This window comes from Strongylocentrotus purpuratus, unplaced genomic scaffold, assembly GCF_000002235.5.
Source record: "Strongylocentrotus purpuratus isolate Spur 01 unplaced genomic scaffold, Spur_5.0 spur5_contig_811, whole genome shotgun sequence".
In the NCBI taxonomy this organism is placed as follows: Eukaryota; Metazoa; Echinodermata; class Echinoidea; order Camarodonta; family Strongylocentrotidae; genus Strongylocentrotus; species Strongylocentrotus purpuratus.
This window is the reverse complement of record NW_022145515.1, coordinates 47,001-53,000: the sequence shown is the minus strand read 5'-3', so window position 1 is coordinate 53,000 and position 6,000 is coordinate 47,001.

Sequence of the window (6,000 nt, the reverse complement as noted above, 5' to 3'; positions counted from 1 at the left end):
GAAAAACGGGAGTAGAATTATGCTGACCTATATAGCAAATAGTTTTCTTAAATATTGATCACAACTGTAAATCTAGACGATATCGACTCAAATACAGTAACTTCAGTTTGCGCTTAAATACATAAATACTGACCGATTGTGCTATTCTTGGTTCAAGGGAATTCCAAAACCTAGGTCCAGTGGACCCCAAAGTAGTAAGGGCAAATTGCGTTCTAACAAGAGGTAAGTGATATGCTTGCGCCTGTCGTGTGGAATAACTATGAACTTGATTATTTTTCTTAAATATTCCAGCCAAGGCTACTGGCAGTAGACCTGCATTCAATTCATACATTAGAGCTCCTATAGTTGTAGGCCTAAATGATAAATATCTTCAACTTTCAAAACACCACTATTAAAAAACAGAACATATATGCAAAGAGATAGTGAGTATTACAAACAATTCGTATTACTCGTTTCTGTACCAGTAGTAATTTATCCATTTGAGATATAGAGTTGCCCCAAGCTAGCACACCATAGTGCAAATATAAAAAAATTAATTTCCTCCGCATGAGCCCGAACCTGCCCCTCTAGCTCCAGAACTCTCCCCTCCTGATCCTCGAGACGGGTGACTAGGCCAGCGACCGCTTCTGTGACTGCTTTTTTCACTGCCTTTTCCACGATATTTGCCAACAAATCACTATTTCCAAGCTCGCTCATAACATGGCGAGCAATCTCTGCAGGGGTATTTTTAGCAGGAGGCATGGTAACGGTTTCTCAATTCCAAGAATAAGGTGATCAAGATGACGGAAATAATCTGTGGCTAGGCTAGTGAATATACAGCATCAAAACATCACAACACAGCACAGGAGTCAATTATGTCAACAAAAAAATCAGTGCCAGTACAGTGCATGGCTGCATACATATTACCACAGTGAGCTGCACATGGTACGCAATAACACAAAAGTTAAAGGGTGGTACAGTTGAAAGTGGCCATGTGCAAATCCAGGGAATTGGTTACCTAAAGATAACCCTTGACGAGGCTGGCAGTAAAACAAAACAGAGGTCAAATGTCACTACATCACTATATTGTGTGAATAAAAAATGCTGGGCCAATACTAAACAAGTATAATCATGAATGTATGACTGCATAACATGAAATAAATCACTCTTGATATTGATTTTGATAAAGATCATATAACTGCAATATACTTACACACGCACATTAGGGAGAATTACATATTTTTAATGACATGTGATGATATTTTGTCACTTAACACCCGAACCATAGGTCCGCCCATAACAAATTTGGTATCAAAATGTGCAAGAGAAATGAGGGGAAAAGCTCATGAAATTTCAGCGCCAAAGATTCAGGGGTTTTGATGCAGCGGCAAAAATTCGACAGGGGGGGGGGGCATTATGGCCCCCAGCCTCCCCCACCCACGGTCTTATTAAGTTTTTTTTTTTTTAAAGGTATGATTGTGAAATAAAAGCTCTTTGGATCAATTATGAAAGTACGTGTCTTTGATATTTCGGCGGTTCGTTTATTTTATTCATATTCGTTAATAATGAGGAAGATAATTAACTTTTCATACACGAGTTAGTTATGAAAATGAAGAATAAGGAGTAATAGTCTAACCCCATTAGCAGGGGCGGCCGAGCGACTTTCAAAGTGGGGAGCACCAACAAAAAAGGGCACTTTCTGGAAAAAAGGGCACCTTCAGTGGGAAATCTCAAAGCGAAAATATACAATTTTTAGACATTGGTATATACCCCTACATTGTGATTACATTATCAGAGATGATTTCAATATTTGTTTCTCTTCATACATCATACAAGATATCGCTTAAGCATCAAACTTTACAGTTGGGTGCATGTCTGAATATGCATTTACGAGCGAGCGAAGCGAGCGAGAAAATTTTTAAAGATCTGTGAGGTCGCAGTGCGAAAAATTACATCTTATAAAGAGGAAAAAAGCCAATCGTGATGGGGTTATAAGCACATTCTCATAACGGAAGACTGAAAAGACCTTTGATAAGTAACATAATTATATAATCTTTAAATGCGAGCGAGCGCAGCTAGCGAACTTTGGGGGAAACTGCTCTTAGTCGCTTTAAATAAGGGGCACGTTTAATGATTACATGAAAAGGGGACAATTATCGAAAGGGATAAGACACTTATTAGAAAAGAAAAGGAGCACGTGTATAAGTACAAAGGATAATTATAAGAGGTGAAAATGAGGCATTTTTTCACTTGAAAAGAGGCACTCACCAGTGATGAAAAGGAGGCGTTTACGAAAATGGGAAATAGGCATTTGTTGACGGAAAAGGGGCACCCATCAGATTTTAATAGGGTCATTTATAAGGTAAAAAGGGGATAGGTCCCTTATTAGAAAGGAAAAGGGGCACGTATCATTATTAAAAGGGGAATTGTCAGAGTTGCAAAGGGGCACTTATGAAAATGTAAAAGGGGCACTTATAATAAAGGAAAATGTGCATTTGTTGAATGAAAAGGGGGCACCGTTCAGATGTTTAAAAGGGGCAGTTATGAGAAGGGGAAGGGGAAGTTATGAGAAGGGGAAGGAGCTCTCTCTTTTTAATGGGGGCACTTATCATAAGGAAAAGGGGCACTTATTAGAAAGGGAAAGGGGAAGTTATGAGAAGGGGAAGGAGCTCTCTCTTTTTAATGGGGGCACTTATCATAAGGAAAAGGGGCACTTATTAGAAAATAAGAGGGGCACATGTTAAAATGAAAGGTGCGCTCATCCGAGTTTAAAAAAGGGGTAGTTATTAAAAGGAGAAGGGGCACTTCTTACAAAGGAAAAAAGGGGAAGTTGTCAAAGTAAAAAGAGCACCTTTCAGTTTTGAATAGGGCAATCATCAGAGGTGAAGGGGGCACTTATTAAAAGTGAAAAGGAGCACTTCTCGTACCTGAAAAGAGGCACTTACTAGAGATTAAAATGGGCACTTATTCAAGATAATTTCAAGATTCATGAGAATGGAAAATGAACATTTATTGCAAAGGCAAATGGGAACATGTCGAAGGAAAAGGGGCACGTGTCAAAAATAAAAAGGGCACTCGTCAGAGGTGAAAAGGGGAAAGGGGCACTTTTACTAATAGGGGCACTTGTCAAAGTAAAAGGGGCACCTTTCCTATGTAAAAGGGGCACTTCTTACAAAATAAAAGGGGCACTTTTCCTATGTAAAAAGGGGCATTTTGGGGGTATCTGAAAAAGTGGGGGGCACTGTGCCCCCCCCCCTGCCCCCCCCCCCCGGGAGGGCCGCCTCTGCCCATTAGTCTAACGTAGATCTTTAGACAGTTATTTCAGATAGACCTATCCTTTATCATAATAATTAGTTTAAAAAATCAAAACACATTCAATTCAAACTTGTTAAGATGTGCGGATCGTAAAATATAAAATAGGGCCTATCATTAAGAAAGTATCACACATACGCAAAGCGCTGTATCGTAATAGACCATTCTCGTAATGTTATAAAAATGTAAGGCACACGTCTTTAATATAAGGGCCTCGTTACAAATTATTTCATTCACCTGTTACGAATAATTGTTTGTCCACGTAATATATGCAATTTGCATTCTGACTATTGAAATAAAATTATTCAGGAGTCAGGACGGATATATGCAATAATTTGTAATGAGGCAATTAACAAAGATTTGTGCATTATATTTGATTACATGAGGAAAATTATCTATTGAACAATATCGATAGTGTGAACTGAAGAGTGTAAGAAAAGAAGAGAAGTGGTCGCAACGTGTATAGTCCCATTTTCCCGTTATACCGGATCTGGAACGGGCTCCCCCCCCCCCCATTATCACAATCAATTAATCAATCAATTAATCAATCAATTAATCAATCAATTAATCAATCAATTAATCAATAAATTAATCTGCTTCAAAAAACGTAAACGTTAGAGGACTTACTTGTTCATTGGATCTTGATCCGACCTTGATTCAGAAGGCTCAGCTCGGCTCAGCTCCTTTCTGACAGTCAATACGATGCGCAGACGGTTTTCTGTGGAGTGCGCTGTGCACAAACTACTGGAATGTGGTAACGCAAATTCCTAGCTGATCGGGTGCAGGTGGCCGGTGCAAGTTGCAGGTGCAAGTTGCAGGTGGGGCTCTAATTGAACATGTTCCATGAGAGTGTAGGGCCAGGACCTGCGTCATTAGAGACTTTTAGATTTGCACGTTGTCAGCTTTGACTGCAACGTGTGACGTCATTTTAAGGCACTGCGCATGCGTTACGACGTCTCAGTCGGCGATCGAGAATGCGTCAACCTTGATTTTCCTAAATCTAGTACATACATACATATTGATATTTATATAGCGCCTTTACATGCTCAAGGTACTAGTATGCCGCGTGCGCATACAATATACAGTTCCTCAGGCAGACAAAGCCGAAACATCCCTTCCCTGATTATGTAAAAATGTGTAGAACAGGTGTCACATGCATATTCACCTGTTCTACACATTTTCACATAATAGCAGTAAAGGGATGTTCTTTTGTTGAGGGTAGAATGAGGAACTGTATATTTTGTCCTCTTTCTTTGTCCGTGATGTTCATAATGTTACTTCCTGCATGCATGTATATCGTCGAGTGCAATCTAATAGATTTCTAATTGTAGTCAACATGGGCAGTTAAGTACGTTGACACGTATGATCAGTCGGCGTTCGTCGTGTTCTCGTCCACTCATTCTAAAAGTCCCTATTGTAGAATGCTACTTGGTGCATTATAACCTTAAACAAACTGGTAAGACCGGTCATTAGAACTGCGGTGAAGTTTTGGCAGTGACCGCGAACTATTTGCTCACACCTGTTTTAGGTCAAGGACATCGTGACAAAAGGTCGATCGATTGTCCAATCTGCGCATGAGTATATAAAGGTCATTCGTACCGAATTTTGAAATCCACCGCAAATACTGTAAATTGTGTAAGCATTTAAATTTATATACGTCATTTATATATTCTTGTTCATTGATTGCTTAAAAGTGTGTCACAAGATCTTAAATTAACAAGATTAGAAATTCTGGTCGTATTTGAGATTATTGTATCTTATCGGATTCGGTGCCACCCCCCCCCCCCCTCCCCGGAGCGCCGCCTGTGTTGTTGCTATAGGAGATGGGAATACTGATGGCCCTCTCTTTTTATAGAACTAAACACCTGCTCACCCCACCCCCCCCCCCCCAACCATTCGGAACCTTGTGACCGAGGGTTTGTAGAGTACAAGAAAACTACATTCATTAATTTGCGAGGTAGCGTAACGACCGAATGAGAAAATTATGTATGGAATGTTGAAACTTTGCATTTAATTTCCCTCTACACTGAGAGACGTCAAAATCGCTTACTGCAAACATACAAAATGAGATATTCTTGTTAGTTGAAACTAAACATTTTATGCAGCACTCTCGAAAAATAATCGCTATACTGCAAATTTGTGGGCTTGCATAAAGAGGCAAAAACGATTTAGCCAACCCTTAGCGCCTCTACGCCCTTAATGTTGACAAACGTTTTTTTTTTTTAAATCTATTTATAGCGATTAGAGAATTTGGTGGTAAGCGCTTTATAAGCACCGTTGTTTTATTATTATTATTTTTATTAAATTTTAAATTTCGTCAAGTCTGAACGAAAACTATAGGAACTAAAAAAATAATTGTTTTTGTTTTCTTCTTGATATAGCTGCTATCCTACCCCTAATTCTGATTCAGATTCGTTACTTTCAAATAATCATGCCAACCTATATTGTAGTGCATAGCATTTACACTGTTCGTGAAAAATCATGTGTCTACAATGTAATTGATATACTGAATAAAATACTTTTACCGGTAAATGTTAATCGCCCACAAGACAGCACAGTCCTGAAGTCTGCATTGACTATACCGAAAGCTTGAGCCGATGAAATATCCCTAATTGAGTGTTCATTTGCAATGATTTGGGTATATGTCACACGAAAGGTGGTCTGTCCATTAAGCCAGTCGGAGATAACAAATGGATGGGAATAACCTTA